This window comes from Bos grunniens, chromosome 13 (assembly GCF_055505025.1).
Source record: "Bos grunniens cultivar Pamir isolate PY7600 chromosome 13, Bosgru_T2T1.0, whole genome shotgun sequence".
Classification (NCBI taxonomy): Eukaryota; Metazoa; Chordata; class Mammalia; order Artiodactyla; family Bovidae; genus Bos; species Bos grunniens.
In genome coordinates this window covers 57892305-57910554 of record NC_141177.1, presented here as the reverse complement: position 1 = coordinate 57910554, position 18250 = coordinate 57892305, and the positions used below count along the sequence as shown (strand labels likewise).

Here is an 18250-nt window from a genome sequence, read left to right as displayed (position 1 = left end):
CAGAGGTCAGAAGCAGCATTCTTAGCCTTAAGTTTATGTTTTGTGAATGATGTTTTCTGATGCTTGGAATGCTATGGTATAACATATATTCCAGTGTGAACATACGCTGGACTCAGGTCTGCTATCAGTGGCAGACAACATTAGGGAGGAATCTTTTGCCCAGCTTTCTTATTTTTAAGATTCTATTTTTTTAAAGCCTGTATTGAAGTTTTTACAACAGTGCTTCTGTTTAATGTTTAGTTTTCTGGCCATGAGGCATGTGGGATTTTGGCTCTCTGACCAGGGATCGAACCTGTACTCTCTTCACTGGAAGCAAAGTCTTAACCACTGGACCACCAGGGAAGTCTCCTGGCTTTCAATAAATATCAACATTTTGTAAAGTAATTATCCTCTAATAAAAAAATTAATTAAAAAAAGAAAGAAAAATGCAAAAAAAAAATCAAAATTGTTTTGCCACTGAGTTGGGCACAAAGATTCCTTTGGTAAGATGAGAAGGCAGAAGTATTCAAATGTTGGCCAGATATGGGGCATTTAAATAGATTTTTTTTTTAAAGGGGCAAAGAGTTTGTTCGGCCTAGGAGTTGTTACTGTGTCTCGAAAGGTAGTCTTTGTTTACGGGGCACCTGTGACAGGCTTGTAACCCTCAACTGGGAAAACTCCTGGGCACCATAAAGGTGAGCAGATGAGAAGTGGAAGCTAATATCCAAGTGTCAGCAGAGCAGCCATGGACAAATCCAGAGCAGGGTGGGGGGGGGCTGTAGCAGATAAAGCACACGGGGCACAGAGCTTAAGAAATCAGGGAAAAGCTGAGAAAACACTTCCCAATCCTGGCGAGAAAATTTGGGCGATAGGTAGGGTCCATGGCACCAGAATCATGCTTAAGCCAAAGATTCATATTCCAGGCATCTCAGCCTGGGGGCTGTAATGTTTCCCGAAGAAGCAAAAGTGAATCTTGGCACGGCCAGGGTGAGGAGGCGGTGTGACCATATGGCTCCTCTACTGGGATGTGTTGAAGGTGGTTGTGAAGGGAAGAGAAATACAAGGCAGACGTTTTGAGAAAGCAGAACTCGAGCTAACCACCTACGCTCTCTGGCTGCTGGAAATGGCATCCTTCTTTTGGGATAGAAGTTTGGGAGTTTTCATGTTCATGTACATTCTAATCAAAGTGAGCTCCTTATTTACAGGTTGCACAATCTCAGTGGACTGTTTGCAACAGTGGCGAATAGATGCCTGGCTCTTCAGCTTTCAGTGCAACAGTGCCTGTGCTGGGAAGCCTTCCTAAGTGGGAAGAGCTCTACTCTGGGAGGAAATATGAGTAATAACAAAGATGCTTTTTTAATAGACTTGGTACATCCCCACCTCCTCCCACCATATTTTGTTGTTGTTGTTGTTGTTTTCTTCCTAAGGTATGCTGTGTTGTTAGGAAGATTTATGAGCTGTGTGTTCCTTTGGCTCCTTCGTGAATCCAAGCAGTTCGGTCCTAATGTCTTGGCTATGATGTCACGAAAGGGAATGGGATTATGAAGGCGTCAGAGGAGTGGACTGGCTGTGATGGAGGGTATGACTGCTAGGGCTGTCATTACAATATACTACAGTCTGGGTGGCTTAAGCAGCAGCAATTTAATTCTGTTAGGCTTAATAATTCTGAAGGCTCGAAGTCTAAGATCAAGGTGTCAAAGACAGCTCTCCCTGGCTTGTAGAGAGCCATCTCCTCCCTTTGCCCTCCTGTGGGCTTCCCTTCGTGTCTGTGTCCTAATCTCCTCTTCTCATAAGGACACTACCCAGATCAGATGAAGCCCACCTTAGTGACCTCATTTGACCTTAGTTATCTCCTTAAGGATCTTCTCTCTAAATAGATTCTGAGGTACTAGGGGTATGGAGTCCAACCTATGAATTTGGGGGGAGGGGATACAATGCAGCCCATGGGATGCCCTTGTGGGCTCCCTGGATACCTGGGAGATATAATTGCTTTGGGGTCTATAATATTGTGGTGAAACAGTATTCGTACAAAAGCAGAATGCTGGATTTCCGTGGTGGTCCAAGGAAGAAGAATCCTGTTAATGCAGGGGACGTGGGCTCCATCCCTGATCCTGGAGGATCCCACATGCCTTGGGGCAACTAAGTTGTGCTGCAACTCCTGAAGCCCTCGCACCCTTGAGCCTGTGCTCAATAAGAGAAACCACCGCAATGAGAAGCCTGTGCACGGCATTTAAGAGTAGCCCCCGCTCCCTGCAACTAAAGAGAGCCTGTGTGCAGCGACAAAGACCCTGCACAGCCCAAAATAAATAAATAAATAAATATTTTTTTAAAAGCAGAATGTTTACGGACCTGTGACCAGTGGATTTCCACTCAATCACAGACTCATTATCATAACCCTATTATTATAACACACCATGTAATCATCCCATCAATATCAATGATTAGTGAATAACTCTTCTTTCCTGAAAAGACTCACCCTTCCTCGTAAGGATTCGACAGCTGAGAGGTGAGCAACGTCTCAGGTTATCTGTTGATGGCCTCCTATTGAGTGAATTGTGGGCAGTCTCTAGTGAACTGTAAAGCATCATAAATAAATAATCATAAACTGTAAAGCATCACGTTAAACAACTTTTGTCAACATAAATTAAGAGACTGCTCTTTACGACACTATCACTTCAGTTTCTTCAAGTCTGTTGGCTTGTCTCCTGAGTAGGTAACTCTGAGAAGGGTTCCTCTCCAGAAAATAGAGGGTGGGATGCTGGGCAAAGAGCCTCCTTCAAAATGAGTTTCTGTGGAAAATGCTAGATTGGCAGGGGTGGGGCAGAGACCCTTCACTTCAGGCTCAGGCCAGACCAAAGCCAAGCATGCTCTTGGTTAACTGATGGGCTGTTCCAGGCAGGTTTGTGGGCAGATGAGATCCCCACATAGCAAGAGAGTCTAGCCCTAGAAGATTCCAGCATGAGTTAGTTGGCTGTGGTCCCAGAAGACAAGTCCCTGCTCTGGGAACACACTGGTTAACTGGTTACTGTTAGAGCAGCCCTGAGGCAGCCCTGCATCGGGACTACCTCTAAGGTAACACAGGCCTTAGAAGGAAGAGCAAAGCCGTGGCTCAGAGTCGGGAAAAGGGATGAAGAATTGAATGCTATAATATCTAAGGCCCAAGAAGATGCAGACACTTTTTTTATTGTAGTAAAATACACATAACATGAAGCTTACCATTTGGGGACTTCCCTGGTAGTCCAGTGGTTAGGAATCTGCCTGCCAATGCAGGGGACATGGGTTCGATCCCTAGTCTAGAAAGATCCCACAGGCCATGGAGCAACTAAGCCCGTGTGTGACAACTATTGAGCCCAGGCTCCAAACAAGAGAAGCCACCAGAACGAGAAGCCCAAGGAGAGCAACTAGAGAAAGCCCATGCACAGCAATGAAGATCCATGCACAACAATGAAGATCCAGCACAGCCAAAATTAATAAATAAATAAAATAAGTTACCAAAACAACCTTACCGTCTTAATCATTTTAAGTGTCAACTTTAGCAGCATCACATAAAGCTATGTTATTGTATAACCATCGCCACCATCCACCTCCAGAACCCTTTTCATCCAGCAAAACGGACACTCTGCACCCACTGAACACCAACTTCCCATTCCCACCTTGCTCCACTGCCTGCCAACCATTCTGCTTTCTGTTTCAATGAACTGACTGCTGGGGGGCACCTCATATAGGTGGAATCATACAGTATTCGTTCTTTTGTAACTGGCTCATTTCACTTAGCATAATATATTCAAGGCTCACCCATGTTTTAGCATGTGTCAGAATTACTTCCCTTTTTAATTTAAAATTTTTTTCTATCATTTATTTTTAGTTTACTTTTTGGCATTGTGGGATCTTAGTTCCACAACCAGGGATGGAACTCATGCCCCTTATAGTGGAAGCATGGAGTCTTAACCACTGGACCACCGGGAAGTCCTTATTTTCTAAGGCTGAAAAATATTCCGCACTTTGCTTATTCCTCCATTCATTGATGGACACTTGGGTCGCGTCTGCATTTTGGCCACTGTGAATAATGCTCCAATGAACATGGTTGGACAAGTTATCTACTCGAGTTCCTGCTTTCAATATTTTTGGACATTTACCTAGGGATGAGTTCACTGGAAAGGCTCATTCTTAAACCCAGGCCTCTCAGACTATTTTCCAGCCTAGGAGGAAACAATAAGAATAAAAAGGGAATTATGGCTTTCCCTGGGTATATGCTCAGGAGTGGGATTTCTGGGTTACATGGTAGTTCTATTTTTAGTTTTTTTAAGACAACAAGGAGTTGGGGCGGGGTAGGGGGGAGCTTCCCTGGCAGCCCAGTGGTTAAGACTTTGCCTTCCAATGCAGGGGTGCAAGTTCTATCCCTGGTTGAGGAGCTAAAATTCCATATGCCTCCTGTGGACAAAAAGCAAAACATAAAATAGAAACAATACTGTAACAAATTCAATAAAGACTTAAAAAAAAAGAGTAGCACTGAAACATAAATATTACCATATGTAAAACAGTCAGTGGGAATTTGCTGTATGATCCAGGGAACTCAAAGGAGATGGGAAGGGCAACCCATTCCAGTATTCTTGCCTGGAGAATTCCATGGACTGAGCAGCCTGGCAAGCTACAGTCCATGGGGTTGCAAAGAGTCAGACATGACTGAGTGACTAACATTTTCACTTTCCAGGGAGCTCAAACCTTGTGCTCTGTGACAACCTAGAGGAGTTGGATGGGGTGGGAGGTGGAAGGGAAGTTCAAGGGGGAGGGGACATATGTATACCTATGGCTGATTAATGTTGATACATGGCAGAAACCAATACAGTATTGTAAAGCCATTATCCTCCAAATAAAAAAACCCAAATTTAAAAAAAAGATAGCAAGGGGGAAAATGGGTGGTGGGATGAATTGGGATATTGGGGTCGACACATATATACTACTGTGTATAAAACAGGTAACTAGTGAGAACCTACTGTATACCACAGGGGATGCTACTCAATGCTCTATAGTGACCTAAGTAGGAAGGAAATCCAAAAAAGAGGGAATCTATGTAAATCTACGGCTGATTCACTTTGCTGTACAGTAGAAACTAACACAACATTGTAAAGCAGCTGTGCTCTAATAAGGGCTTCCCGGGTGGCTCAGTGGTAAAGAATCCACCTGCAGGAGACACAGGAAATGCGGGTTCGACACCTGGGTGGGGAAGATCCACTGGAGGAGGGCATGGCAACCCACTCCAGTGTTCTTGCCTGGAGAATCCCATGGACAGAGGAGCCTAGTGGGCTACAATCCATGAGTCGCAACGAGTAGGACACATCTGAGCACAAGCACAATATACTCCAATAAAAACTTTAAAAACAGAAAATGAATAACAAGGACTCCCTACCGAGGACTGAACTGAGCTGGTACCTGGAAGAGACCACAAGGCAAAGTCTGATCAAGGAACCTGGGCAATGAGAACTCTGCCCTCAGCTTCCTGAGATACATTTTTATCAGGAAAGATTTTTGTTTCTAGATTATATATCTCCTTTGGATCCCCTAGTTCCGTATCTGTCCTATTCCACCATTTCTTACACTTTCTACATTGGAGGTTATTTATACATGTGTCTTAAGTTTCCTACTAAACTGTATGCTTCCAGAGGGCAACTATGTGGCATTCATTCTTGAAATCCCAACAGCATCTAGTATAATCTCTGAAGCCAAACTTTTGGTTATTAAATATTTACTAGAGAGATCCAGATATTAAACATGAGAGAAACAGACCTACTTACTCATTTCCTGGAATTCTTCAAGGAAAGCACCATGCTCATGTCAGCTTAGATGTTATTAATAGCAGTTGAGTAACCAGAGGAAGTAATAATATTGCTGTGGGAAAATTAGGCCACATCTGAAACATCTTGTGTGACTCCAGACCTGATTTAAGTAGCCTCTATCCTAGGTATTGAGAATAATCAAGAGCAGGAGAAGAATATCTGGAAACGGTCAGATAAAAACAGTTGAATGAATTGACTGTTTTAACTTGGAGACAACAAGACTAAAGAGACAGACATAATAAATGCTTGCAAATATTTGAAAGGCTTTCTTGCAGACGAAGAAGTCAATTTAGTTTTGCTCCAGAGGAGGACCTGGGACCAAAGGGTTTGAGAGCAAAGAGACAAGATTCAATTTAACAGAGAACTGCTCAGCTTTTAAATTTGAGCTCGCTTGCAATGGAATAGACTGCTTGATAAGATTAGCTCCCTGTCCATGAAGAGGCAGTCAGGAAATCAGTAGAAAGGAAGATACAGATGCCATCCTGCAGATTCTTGTTTTGACCATCATAGTTTTTATTTCCAAGCCTTTAATAATTTCCATTTTAAAAAAGTGCTGTTGGTTTCAGGGATGTTATATCCCGTTCTCTCTCACAAGATTACCCTCAGAAGAAGGTCCCTGTCCTCAGAAGAGGACACTCTTCTAGTGGTACTTTCACTTTTTGAGTTTGGTACGATGATTCAGGATACTGCAGGATTGCTTTGTTTTCAAATGATTGACCTTTCTTAGCTGGAAGCTCATCCTTGTAGCTGGAATCTCCTTGGATCCTGTCTACGAATGGTTTCTTTTATAATTTTTTACTTTTTGGCTGCACCATTGGGCATGTGGGATCTTAAGTTTCCCAACCAGGGATTGAACCCTCTTCCCCTGCAGTGGAAGTGCAAAGTCTTGACCACTGGGCCACCAGGGGAGTCCCCCATGAATACTTTCTTGCTTCCAACTATTCTCTAGCAGAAATGGGACACACTGTGCCAGTAGTCAATGTTCTAGGCATAGAGATTCCCCATTCTGGATGTTTCCAAAGCATTCTTCCAAAGCTCTCATTCATTGTTCCTGCCTACAGGCAGGGAGGGGATCAAGGCTGATCCCCTCTGACCACTCCTACTCTATTTTGGTAACCAGTTACCTCTCCATCAGCCTCTGGGCTCCCCTCTTGCTTCTCATAACTGCCACCTCCAAGCTTGGTGTTGGAGGCTTGGAGCATTCCCCAATGACTTCTTCCTTCTACAATAGACTTTTGCTTTTTTAAAAACATCTTCCTGTATCATTCCAATCCTGCCTGCCTTCTCTTGTTTAGGAATTCCTTATTTCTAGTCCACCAAGAATATCTCGTCTTATTTTTCCGTTATATTGTGGGTTTGTTATTTTAAACATGTCATCTCCTTTCTGTCATTTTTAGAAATCTGTGCTCAGCTTACCATCTTAATTTACTCTCCTGTCCCTTCCAATTCTAAATGTTGTAATTTTATAAATGCAAAAGGGAAAGTAAACAAAAAACACAATCTATATAAAAAGAACTCATTTAAAAACTGTTTTTTCCTAACTATACCAATAATAGCACATAGATGAAATTCCAGATCATTCACAATACCAGTATCAACACCATAATACCCATCCATCACTGTGAACATTCTGGAATATATGTAAAATATACATATATACACACACACATCAGATCAGATCAGATCAGATCAGTCGCTCAGTCATGTCCGACTCTTTGCGACCCCATGAATCGCAGCACGCCAGGCCTCCCTGTCCATCACCAACTCCCGGAGTTCACTCAGACTCACGTCCATCGAGTCAGTGATGCCATCCAGCCATCTCATCCTCTGTCATCCCCTTCTCCTCCTGCCCCCAATCCCTCCCAGCATCAGAGTCTTTTCCAATGAGTCAACTCTTCGCATGAGGTGGCCAAAGTACTGGAGTTTCAGCTTTAGCATCATTCCTTCCAAAGAAATCCCAGGGCTGATCTCCTTCAGAATGGACTGGTTGGATCTCCTTGCAGTCCAAGGGACTCTCAAGAGTCTTCTCCAAAACCACAGTTCAAAAGCATCAATTCTTCGGCAATCAGCCTTCTTCACAGTCCAACTCTCACATCCATACATGACCACAGGAAAAACCATAGCCTTGACTAGACAGACCTTTGTTGGCAAAGTAATGTCTCTGCTTTTCAATATGCTATCTAGGTTGGTCATAACCTTCCTTTCAAGGAGTAAGCATCTTTTAATTTCATGGCTGCAGTCACCATCTGTAGTGGTTTTGGAGCCCAAAAAAATAAAGTCTGACACTGTTTCCACTGTTTCCCCATCTATTTCCCATGAAGTGGTGGGACCGGATGCCATGATCTTCGTTTTCTGAATGTTGAGCTTTAAGCCAACTTTTTCACTCTCCACTTTCACTTTCATCAAGAGGCTTTTGAGTTCCTCTTCACTTTCTGCCATAAGGGTGGTGTCATCTGCATATCTGAGGTTATTGATATGTATCCCGGCAATCTTGATTCGAGCTTGTGTTTCTTCCAGTCCAACGTTTCTCATGATGTACTCTGCATAGAAGTTAAATAAACAGGGTGACAATATACAGCCTTGATGAACTCCTTTTCCTATTTGGAACCAGTCTGTTGTTCCATGTCCAGTTCTAACTGTTGCTTCCTGACCTGCATACAAATTTCTCAAGAGGCAGATCAAGTGTTCTGGTATTCCCATCTCTTTCAGAATTTTCCAGTTTATTGTGATCCACACAGTCAAAGGCTTTGGCATAGTCAATAAAGCAGAAATAGCTTATTATAAATATATATGCATATGTATACATATACAAGATGCTACCTTTATACATAGATATATTTAAATGGAATAAGAATAAACCCTCCAAATTACTTTAACTATCTCTTGAAATCCCTCATAGACTGTTATTATTTCAGTAATTAAGCCAAGTATAAACTGCAGGTTACCTTTTCTTGTCTTCGAACTCTTTTTGATTTTTCTAATTTTTGTGCATTTTGTCTTGTAAGTGTTAGTCTTTTGCTTCATTCATTTTACTCTGTGTAGCAACCCCTGCAGAGATTAAGAACACAAAAACATGGCACTTGCCACTCTAGATGTCTGGGATGACACATCCGCACTGCCTTTTAAGGAATTATCCTTAATTTCAACTTTTAGTAAAAGAACTTACGAGGACAATCTCTTATACTGAGTGAAATAAGGCAGAAAAGGAGAAATATTGTATGATATCCCTTATACATGGAATCTAAAAAGAAGTGATACAAATGAACTTACTTACAAAGCAGAAACAGACTCACAGACTTAGAAAAGGAACTTGTGGTTGCCAGCGGGAAGGACAGGGGGAAGGGATAGTTAGGGAGTTTGGGATGGACATGTACACACTGCTATATTTAAAATGGATAACCAGCAAGGACCGACTGTCTAGCACAGGGAACCCTGTCTAGTGTTATGTGCAGCCTGGATGGGAGGGGAGCTAGAGAGAGAATGGACACAGGTATAGTTGTGGCTGAGTCCCTTCGCTGTTCACCTGAAACCATCACAACATTGCTAATCAGCTACGTCCCAATACGACGTAAAAACTAAACAAAATTTTTAATAATAAAATTACTAAAACAAAAAAACTTATGAACCCAGTTTTAGAAATCTAACGGCAGTTCCCATTCTTCCTAATTTATAATGCAACTTATATCTGAGTTATATCTTCCTATTTATGTTTTTAAGTAAATCAATATTTGGAGTTTGTTATTATGATTATGTAAATGTGGTTCTTTTTTGGCTGAGCTAAGTAGAATCGCATCATTATATTCCCCTTCTTATTCAAATGTTTAAAATGTTCCTGGAGTTATTGACTATTTTCTTAATTCTTACGATCGTGAACTCTAACTACTCCATTAGGTCTGTAATATGCCTCTAGATTATATTTTCCAAACAATCCAGTACTGTCGTTGTGGTTTAAGTTCAGATCTTTTCCCTGGAGCCTTCCCACCTTCCTATTCCTACCCAGGTCACTTCTTTCTAGGTCTGTCCAGCTGTCATCCTCTGTTGGATCCTCTGGTTCCTATAATTTCTATTTCTTGGTTTTCTCCCTTGTTTTTCTGAAAAACAGAATTTAACATTTTTTTGAGAAAGAACATACAAAAGGCAAAACACTTGAGGATTTCAAGATCTAAAAAGACCCTGATCATTTGGATAGGGCATAGTACTTCTTGACAAGAAAAAAAAAAAAATCCCTATTTTTTTAAGGTAATGACCCCTTGTTTCTACTATCCTTATGAAGAAATTCAATGTAATTTTGATTCCTGATACTTGTTATGTGAATGCTTTTATTTTTCCTCTCTAGACATTTTAAGGAATTTCTCTTGGTTTTTGATGTTCAGAAAATTCTCAGGGATGATTCTGGTCTGGGTCCTTTGTGGGAGGTGCTGTGCTGTGTGCTTAGTAACTCAGTCATGTCTGACTCTTTGCGACCCCATGGATTGTAACCCATCAGGCTCCTCTGTCCATGGAATTTTTCAGGAAAGAATATTGGAGTGGCTTGCCATTTTCTTTTCCAGGAGATCTTCCCAACCTAGGGGTTGAACCTGTGTCTCCTGTGTTGGCAAGCGAATTCTTTTACCACTGAGTCACCTGCAAAGCCCTAGGCCTTTTAAATCAAGAGACTCAGATTGAAGATAATTTCTTGTTTCGTGTGTGTGTGTGTGTGTGTGTGTGTGTGTGTGTATGGGGGGTAGATAGTCTGTCTGGTTACAGAGAAAAGCAGAGCGGCCGCACTGTGTACGCAGTCTTTCATCCATGTTTTCAGTTCCTTGCCTCACCAACCTTCCACAATACTCGATAACCTCAAGACCAGGCTTTCTAGGGCTCCTGGGGGCAAACCGATGCTCTGTTCTTTGTCGTTTACTCTTGCAGGTAGGTGTTTAGGTGGCTGGGTCTCCATTCTGCATCACATTTTACCCATTTTTTTTTTTAAATCTAAAGAGATGTTACATGATCCATTTGGTCTTTTGCACCACTGACATATTTATTCCTGACATTCTAGAACTGACATTTTATTAGGTGTATAGGCTTGTGTTAAACTCACTATATTTCACCAGAAGTCTAAAGAGCTTTTAGAGTGGGTCTTTGAAACAAAAATGGCGATAGTTTGCTATGGAAGGAGTTATTGAGAAAACATTTCCAAACAAAGCAAAGAATTAGGAATATCCTGTCTCTTTTCTTTAGTAAACATAACTCCTTGCCTGCCAGCAGCAAGTGATATAAATGATAGCAATCAAGTCCAGCCTTTCCCTCTTGCCTGAAGTCTTACCCACTGCTATCTTCACCAGTGCCTACTTGCTTGCTAACAATGAAATCATCTACTATTTTACATACTTTGATCAATGAGTACGGAGCCAGGAGTCACATTGAGTGTCAGTCTGCAAATCTGACCTAAACAGATTATTAGGATAGTTAACTGTAGAGACCAGATGTTACTTCATCTTAAGGGCACTAGATTCTGAATTCTTTTCTTTTCTTTCTTTCTTTACAATTTAAACAAAAGCAAGAAAGATGGCTTCCCAGGTGGCTCAGTGGTAAAGAATCTGCCTCCCAATGCAAGAGATGCAGTAGAGGCAGGTTTGATCCCTGAGTCGGGAAGATCCTCTGGAGAAAGAAATGGCAAGCTGCTCCAGTATTCTTGCCTGGGAAATCCCATGGACAGAGAAGACAGATGGGCTACAGTCCATGGGATCACAAAGAGTCGGACACGAGTGAGCACAAGAAGATGCTGATATCATGACGCTAAGACAGCTGTGCTGTATTACTGATGCAGCATTAGGGAAACCCTTATAATTCAGAGAAAAATCAACCCTCCATATCCCCAGGTTCTGCATCCGTGGATTCAACCAACCGTGGATGAAAAATGCTTTGAAAAAATTTCCAATAGCAAATATTTGCCACACACTGGCAACTATTTACATAGCATTTGCATTGTATTTACAACTATTTACATTGTATTATATATTGCAAGAAACCTAGAGATGATACCTAAGATGTATGGGATGATGAGTGCAGGTTATATGCAAACACTAAGCCATTGTATATGAGGGACTTGAGCATCTCCAAATTTTGGTACCTGCAGGGGCAGGGGTTGGGGGGTATGCTGTCCTGGAACCAATTCCCATGGATACTGAAGGACAACTGTAGTATATCTCTTGTAGACTTGTTAGGTACCTACACTGGGGCCAAACCTCAGCGGTTTGAATCCTGGTTCTACTCCTGTGACTTTGGGCAAGATACTCATGTCTCAGTTTCCTCATCTATGAAATGCTGAAATGGGGATACATTGAAATGAGGGTACAATAGTAACCAGATCATTGGGTCATTGTGGGAATAAAATTAAAATAATATCTCATGCGTTGTAAGTACTTTATAATTGTTGGTTATGATGATGGCTGTTACTTCACATGGCAGGATGTTGGGACTGTTACTTTGGTTTTAAAGAGATTCAGTAGTGTGTGTGCCCAGGCACTAAATTGTGTCTGACTCTTTCCAACCCCATGGACTGTAGCCCTCCAGGCTCCTCTGCCCATGGGATTTCCCAGGCAGGAATACTGGAGTGGGTTGCCATTTCCTCCTTCAGGGGATCTTCCCCACTCAGAGATCAAACCCACGTCTCTTGTGTCACCTGCATTGGCAGGTGGGTTCTTTATCACTGAGCCACCAAGTAATTACTATATAATTTGCAGCTATGATTATGGCTTGTTGTTATTACAAATAGAAAGACGTTGGGATTGTTACTTTGGTTTTAAAGAGACTCAGTAGAGGAAAAACAAAACTGAACAGTCTGGAGTTACAGCTGTTGGTCAAACACAAGATGTGGAACTGATTCCTTAGCAACCAAGCTTCAAATGACAAATGAGAGACTCATATTTGAAGACCCCACCTTGTTCCTTTTCTATGTAAATTGTTGTCAATATTTCCAAGGTGAAAGTTCGAGTTGGCCTGATGAAGCTAGTATTCCACACGTGAATAGAAAGGGTCCAGGGGACTCCTTGGGTGCCCACGTGACATCCTTAGGTTTCCTTTTTCCTTCTCTTCAGGAAATCCCCTTCCTTATCTGATTCTATAAATAGATGCAACATGTTCATGACCAGCTCCAGGTCTGGACGAGGAGTTTTCATGAGAAATGAGTTTTCACTGTGGCTTCTCTGCAGCCCTGAGCCCTTGCTCAAGGCTGGGGCTGGCAGGCAGGATGACCTGCACGTGGCAGCCAGAGACCAGCGTACGGAACAGGGGACCTCCCCTTGACTCCTCTCCCTATGGAGGACTGCAATGGGTTGGAGAGCACCCAGGAGCAAGAGTCTGTCAGATCCAAGTTCCAACTTTACCCCGACTCAATTTCTCACAGCTTTATAAACTTTGGTTTCTTCATCTGTAAAGTAAACACTTCTCAGTGTTGTAACGCAGAGCAGATGAGTACATTAGGACATACAAAATTGTTTTGCCGATCACAGAAGTCCTATACTCCCATTCTTCCCTCCTTCTTCAGCTACCCATGATTATTAGTCCAAAACCCCCTCTCCCAGATTCCCCTCGCCAGGCAGGCTCTGCGTGACACCAGGATGTGCGAGGCCCTGGCGATGATCCTGTAGGACCAGGGTCCCCCACCTCCGGGATCTGATGCCTGCTGATCTGAGGTGGAGCTGATGTAATAATAACAGAAATAAAGTGCACAGTAAGTGTAATGCTGTGGATGAGATGGTTGGATGGCATCACTGACTCAAGGGACATGAGTCTGAAGCAAGCTCCGGGAGTTGGTTGATGGACAGGGAAGGCTGGCGTCCTGCAGTCCATGGGGTTGCAAAGAGTCGGACACAACTGAGCAACTGAACTGAACTGAACTGAATGAAATGTGATGCACTTGAATCATCCTGAAACCATCCCACTGCCCTGGTCCATGGAAAACTTATCTTCTGCACAACTGGTCCCTGGTGCCAAAAAGGTTGGGGACCGCTGGCATAGAGTCAAAGAATCGCCTTGTCCAGGCTCAGTGGGGTTGAGGGTGTCACCTGTCCATGGGGGGCAGAGTCTGGGGGCTTCTGGGAACGTGAACACACCCATGCTGACTTGTTTTCAGGAACCCGAATGCTTTCCCAGCCCAGAACCATTACAGTGCAAGGTTTTCTCAGCTTCTTGGGAAAAAACCAAAGGGAGCTCAAGAGTGGATACAGCAAGTTCTCTTCAGAACACATTCTTGGCCAGGCTCAGCTGCTTACTGATTCTGAATCTCTGGTGATTTGCTAGAAGTACGGCTTCAATCTTACAGCATGAAATCTTTCCTAGAGCACAAAGATTCTCTTCCTGCCCGCCCCCTGTATTTTGTGCAGAGAGGATGGAGACTTTGGCATTAGTAAGATACTTGGCACACCTCTATGACTTCTCATTCAGAGAACTTCAGACACTCCGAAAATAAAACTAAGCTCAGCTTAGTGCCCTTCCATTACGGTCATGGTTATTTTCCAGGCAGGATCTCTCTACTTCTAGTTGATTATCAACAAATGCCCCTCTCTTTCTCCTTTTGTGTAAGATTTGGGAGGGATGCCTTAACAGGCTAACTTCTGTTTTTCTTTACTATTTTGTATTGATTTGACCTACACTAACACCATTTTCCCTTAATTAGATCGGGTCATCGCCCATAATGGAAAAGTCCCAGTTTGTGTAAAGGCAAACCCTCATAGCTTGGAGGGCACTTTGGGTTGTACTCAGATGCCATCTTTATACCCTCCATCTCAGTATCTTCTATTTCCAAGCTGCTTCTCATCACGTAATGATGGACAGGTCTAGTGGAAGTTTTGGAGAAATTCTGTCAGACCTCAAGTCTGCCCAGGCCACAAGTATCTATAAGGCCAAAAGAGGGCTGTGTTGAGTGAAAAGCAGTACTTTTGTCTGGGACTCTTGGAAGTTCATACCAATGTTTTTGAGGGGGACCTGGATGGTATTTCACATGGGTTTGCAAACAAGTCTTTCCTGTGTTGGCCATCTGTGACATCGCCCATGAAGTTGCAGCAAAGCCCCTCAACCTCAGTTGAGCAGAAGACCTGATACTTGGTTGAGGGCGCTCCCATTAGCTGCCACTGACACAAGGCAGCCGCTGAAGGCATTGCTGCTCTGGGGAAGCAGCGCCTGATGTTGGGGTGAGTCTGCCCAGTCAGGGCCGTCACTGTGGGCCTGCCAATGGGGCTGCTGCCCACAGGCGATGTTGCCCTAGAGCTGCTTCCAGGGTGGGTTCTCCCACACCCATGGGGCAGCCACCACCAAAACCGGGCTACAGAGGCTGGTATGCAGGCTGTTCCCAGGGCGCACTGAATCCATGATGCCCTGGACCAGCCTCACTAAAGCAGGTACAGACCTTTCTCCCATTTTCTGGCCACACGCTCACACTTCAGGCCAAACTAGTGCTGCTTTACGGGCCTTAAGTCTGTTTTTTTACATTTTTGCCTGCGCTAGGTCTTTGTTGCTATGAGCAGGCTTTCCTTAGCTGCAGCAAGCGGGGGACTAATCTCCAGTTGCGGCGCGTGGCCTTCTCATTGGGGTGGCTTCTCTTGTTGCAGAGCACCAGCTCTAGAGCACAGTCTTCTGCAGTTGTGGTGCAGGGGCTAAGCCACCCCATGGAATGTGGGATCTTCCCAGACCAGGGATTGAACCTGTGTCTCCTGCTTTGGCAGGTGGATTCTCAACAACTGGACCACCAGGGAAGTCCATGTTCCTGAAGTCTCACAGAGAGTTTTGCGAGGTAACAGGCTGCAGTCCGTGGGGTCGCTAAGAGTCAGACACGACTGAGCAACTTCACTTTCACTTTTCACTTTCATGCATTGGAGAAGGAAATGGCAACCCACTCCAGTGTTCTTGCCTGGAGAATCCCAGGGATGGGGGAGCCTGGTGGGCTGCCGTCTATGGGGTACAGAGTTGGACACGACTGAAGCGACTTAGCAGCAGCAGCAGCTGCTGCACTTCCAAATTTTACTTGCCTCCTCCCCTCACCTGCTGAGAAGCCGCCGTTTGCTCACAGGGGATGGACTGGCGGGAACTCCTGGGTCCTGGGCACCATGCTGTTTGCTCCTCTCACACTGAGCATGATGCTGAAGCAACCTGGTGAGCACTTTCCTAGGGGTGCTTCACTCCCTTGGACCATAAATCTATCTCCAACCCTCCTCCCAAATTCCAACCAGAAGCACAGTTTGTAAACCTACTTTGTTGCAGAGAAGCCTAACAGTGTGACTAATCAAAGACTTTCAAGGATAAAAGTACATTTCATTAGGACAAAATTATATGGCAGATGGAAAAAATTAAAATAAAGGACATACAATCTCCAGATATTACATAAGAATTTTCATGTATTTTTTTTTGTAACAGATGAAAATGAGTATCAAGTTGTCTACATGTTTAGATTCCATCAGACACATTTCAAAGTGATGTGTACTCTTCCTTTAAAACATTAACATTTGCAATCTGCTGGAAATTACACCCTTGGCAACCATGGATACTTACATGGAAAAATTGTGGAAGTTATCTTTAAAACAGGTGAGGGAGTGCAGAGCTTTTCAAAATTCTTTGGAAAGGTGAGCTGTGAGCAAAAATGTTTGAAGACCTCCACTTTAGAGTGTGGTTCTTTTTTTTTTTGGCCGCACCGCACGTGGGATCTTAATTCCTCGACCAGGAATTGTGTTCCTCTGCATTGGAAGCCGGGAGTTTTAACCGCCGGACCACCAAGGAAGTCCCAAGTGTTTTGCAAAGATGCTCTCAACAAGTGACTCATTCCTATGAATTTTGTTTCACAGATTTCTTTTCATTGAAGGTTTTTATATTGTGTTTGTTCAAATCTGTTTTTCACTGGAAACCCTGAAGAACAATAATTGCATGGAAGAGTTAATGTTAGTTTGGTGCATCCTCCATCCTGAAGGGGCTGATCCATCTACTGCTATTAGACACTGGTCTTAAGCAAGTAGACCTCAGGTTGCCAATCACTAGATGAGAGAATACACCTTGCTGGGACCACGCTAACACGTTTGATTTAAGGCCTCATCTGTTTCCATTCTCTGCTGCCTTCTCCTCCTTCTGCTTTTTAATGTTTAAAAAAAAGTTGGCCAAACTCAAGATTGGCAAGAAGGATGAGTGGGAAGGGAACATAATTAGTGAGTAATCCTTAGTCTTCTCTGTGAAGTTATTTTTGTTGTCCTTCCAACCTCCAAATAACAGCTGGGAGGGAAGAGTGGGGAAGAAATGGGTAAGCTGATTATCAAGAGAATCTTTTGCTTGATTGGAAAAAGAATAAGTGTCCCAGGAGAAAGTGACAGACTCCTATAAATGCTTCCCAGGGTAGCATTTTCCTTCAATATCTTAACACTCTGTTCTATTGGTGAACAAGAGAAGCAGCATTCTGTGGCTGGAAGTGGGCAAGTTCACTTCCTTCTTTGTTCTGGGAATGAACCACAGGGTGACATCGAACAGTGAAAACTGGAAATGTAGCCAGTGCGGCACTGAACTGACATCTACATATCTGTATTTATTCAACTCACGTTTTAAATTACATCCCACTTGGAAATTTGTTGGCAAAGACTGAGAAACTGCGTTTGTTAGTGATTGATACTGATAAGTCTATACACACAGTTTTACATACATATCCACACACATATGCTTTATGGGAATGTTTACCTTTTGGCTCCTTGTGCTAGATGTTCTGACGATCAGCACTGCAGTCCCAAGAACAGCCCAGATGGTTGGTTCATGTTATACAAGCAAGTCTTCAAGCACCAGTGTTTATCAACCAACAACGCAGGCGTTGTGACTAAGATGGAATGATCAAGTCTCCAGGGCTGCCCTTGTTGACCCCAGGCTCAATGTGAGGGCCCACAAGCTGTCACGTCTACACAGAGTGGGTGGCTGCAGCTGCTAAGCCTGGATGTCTGTCTGGGAGCTCACTGCCCCAGTCTTCCTGGCTGCCCATGTTCAACCTGGGAGCCGGTATTTCTTGTTCCAATGACCCACACGGTGTCCTCTGATAGGTGGGCCCAAGGGAACCTGAAAGAACCAGAGTTTTGTCGAGCCACACACCAGGCTAAACTCACAGCCATCATGGTGCGAATGACCAGGCTGGATGCCCCTCCACTGCTGACCCAGAGCTTTGTAGTGATTAGACCCTCAGCTTGAGGGAAAGGCACCTCCAGTCACTGGGTATCATTGTCCCTACTCCGGGTTGGCAAGTTGTGAATGGAGATTCCACATGGAGACTGGAAGTTGCTACCTAAAAGCCCCACCTCTGAAGAGCCCAGAAGGGTGTACATCCAAGCAGGCTTCAATCTGCTTCCTGTTTTTGGCCAAGTGGGAGGAGGAACGTGGGAGAGCCCAGATCGTTCCCAGAGCTGAGGAGGGCCCTGACTCGGTGTGGCTCCTTTCTGAGTGAA

General features: G+C 43.6%; 1 long non-coding RNA gene across 3 annotated transcripts in view; it reads right to left on the bottom strand.

Annotated features, from left to right (window-relative positions):
* The window catches only part of LOC147361053 (uncharacterized), a 46159-nt gene extending 27967 nt beyond the window's left edge, over positions 1 to 18192 (bottom strand). Inside the window, exons 1-5 of one of the 3 annotated variants that reach the window (XR_015139661.1) lie at positions 16338 to 16927; positions 9796 to 9904; positions 8759 to 8861; positions 5772 to 5972; positions 2456 to 2553 (exon numbers count right to left, since the gene is read on the bottom strand). This is a non-coding gene — a long non-coding RNA (uncharacterized LOC147361053). Of the gene's footprint in view, positions 1 to 2455; positions 2554 to 5771; positions 5973 to 7203; positions 8559 to 8758; positions 8862 to 9795; positions 9905 to 16337; positions 16928 to 17501 lie in introns of those variants that run through there. The other 2 variants (XR_015139660.1, XR_015139662.1) reach the window with 2 other exon arrangements.
* Positions 18193 to 18250: the final 58 nt, after the last annotated feature.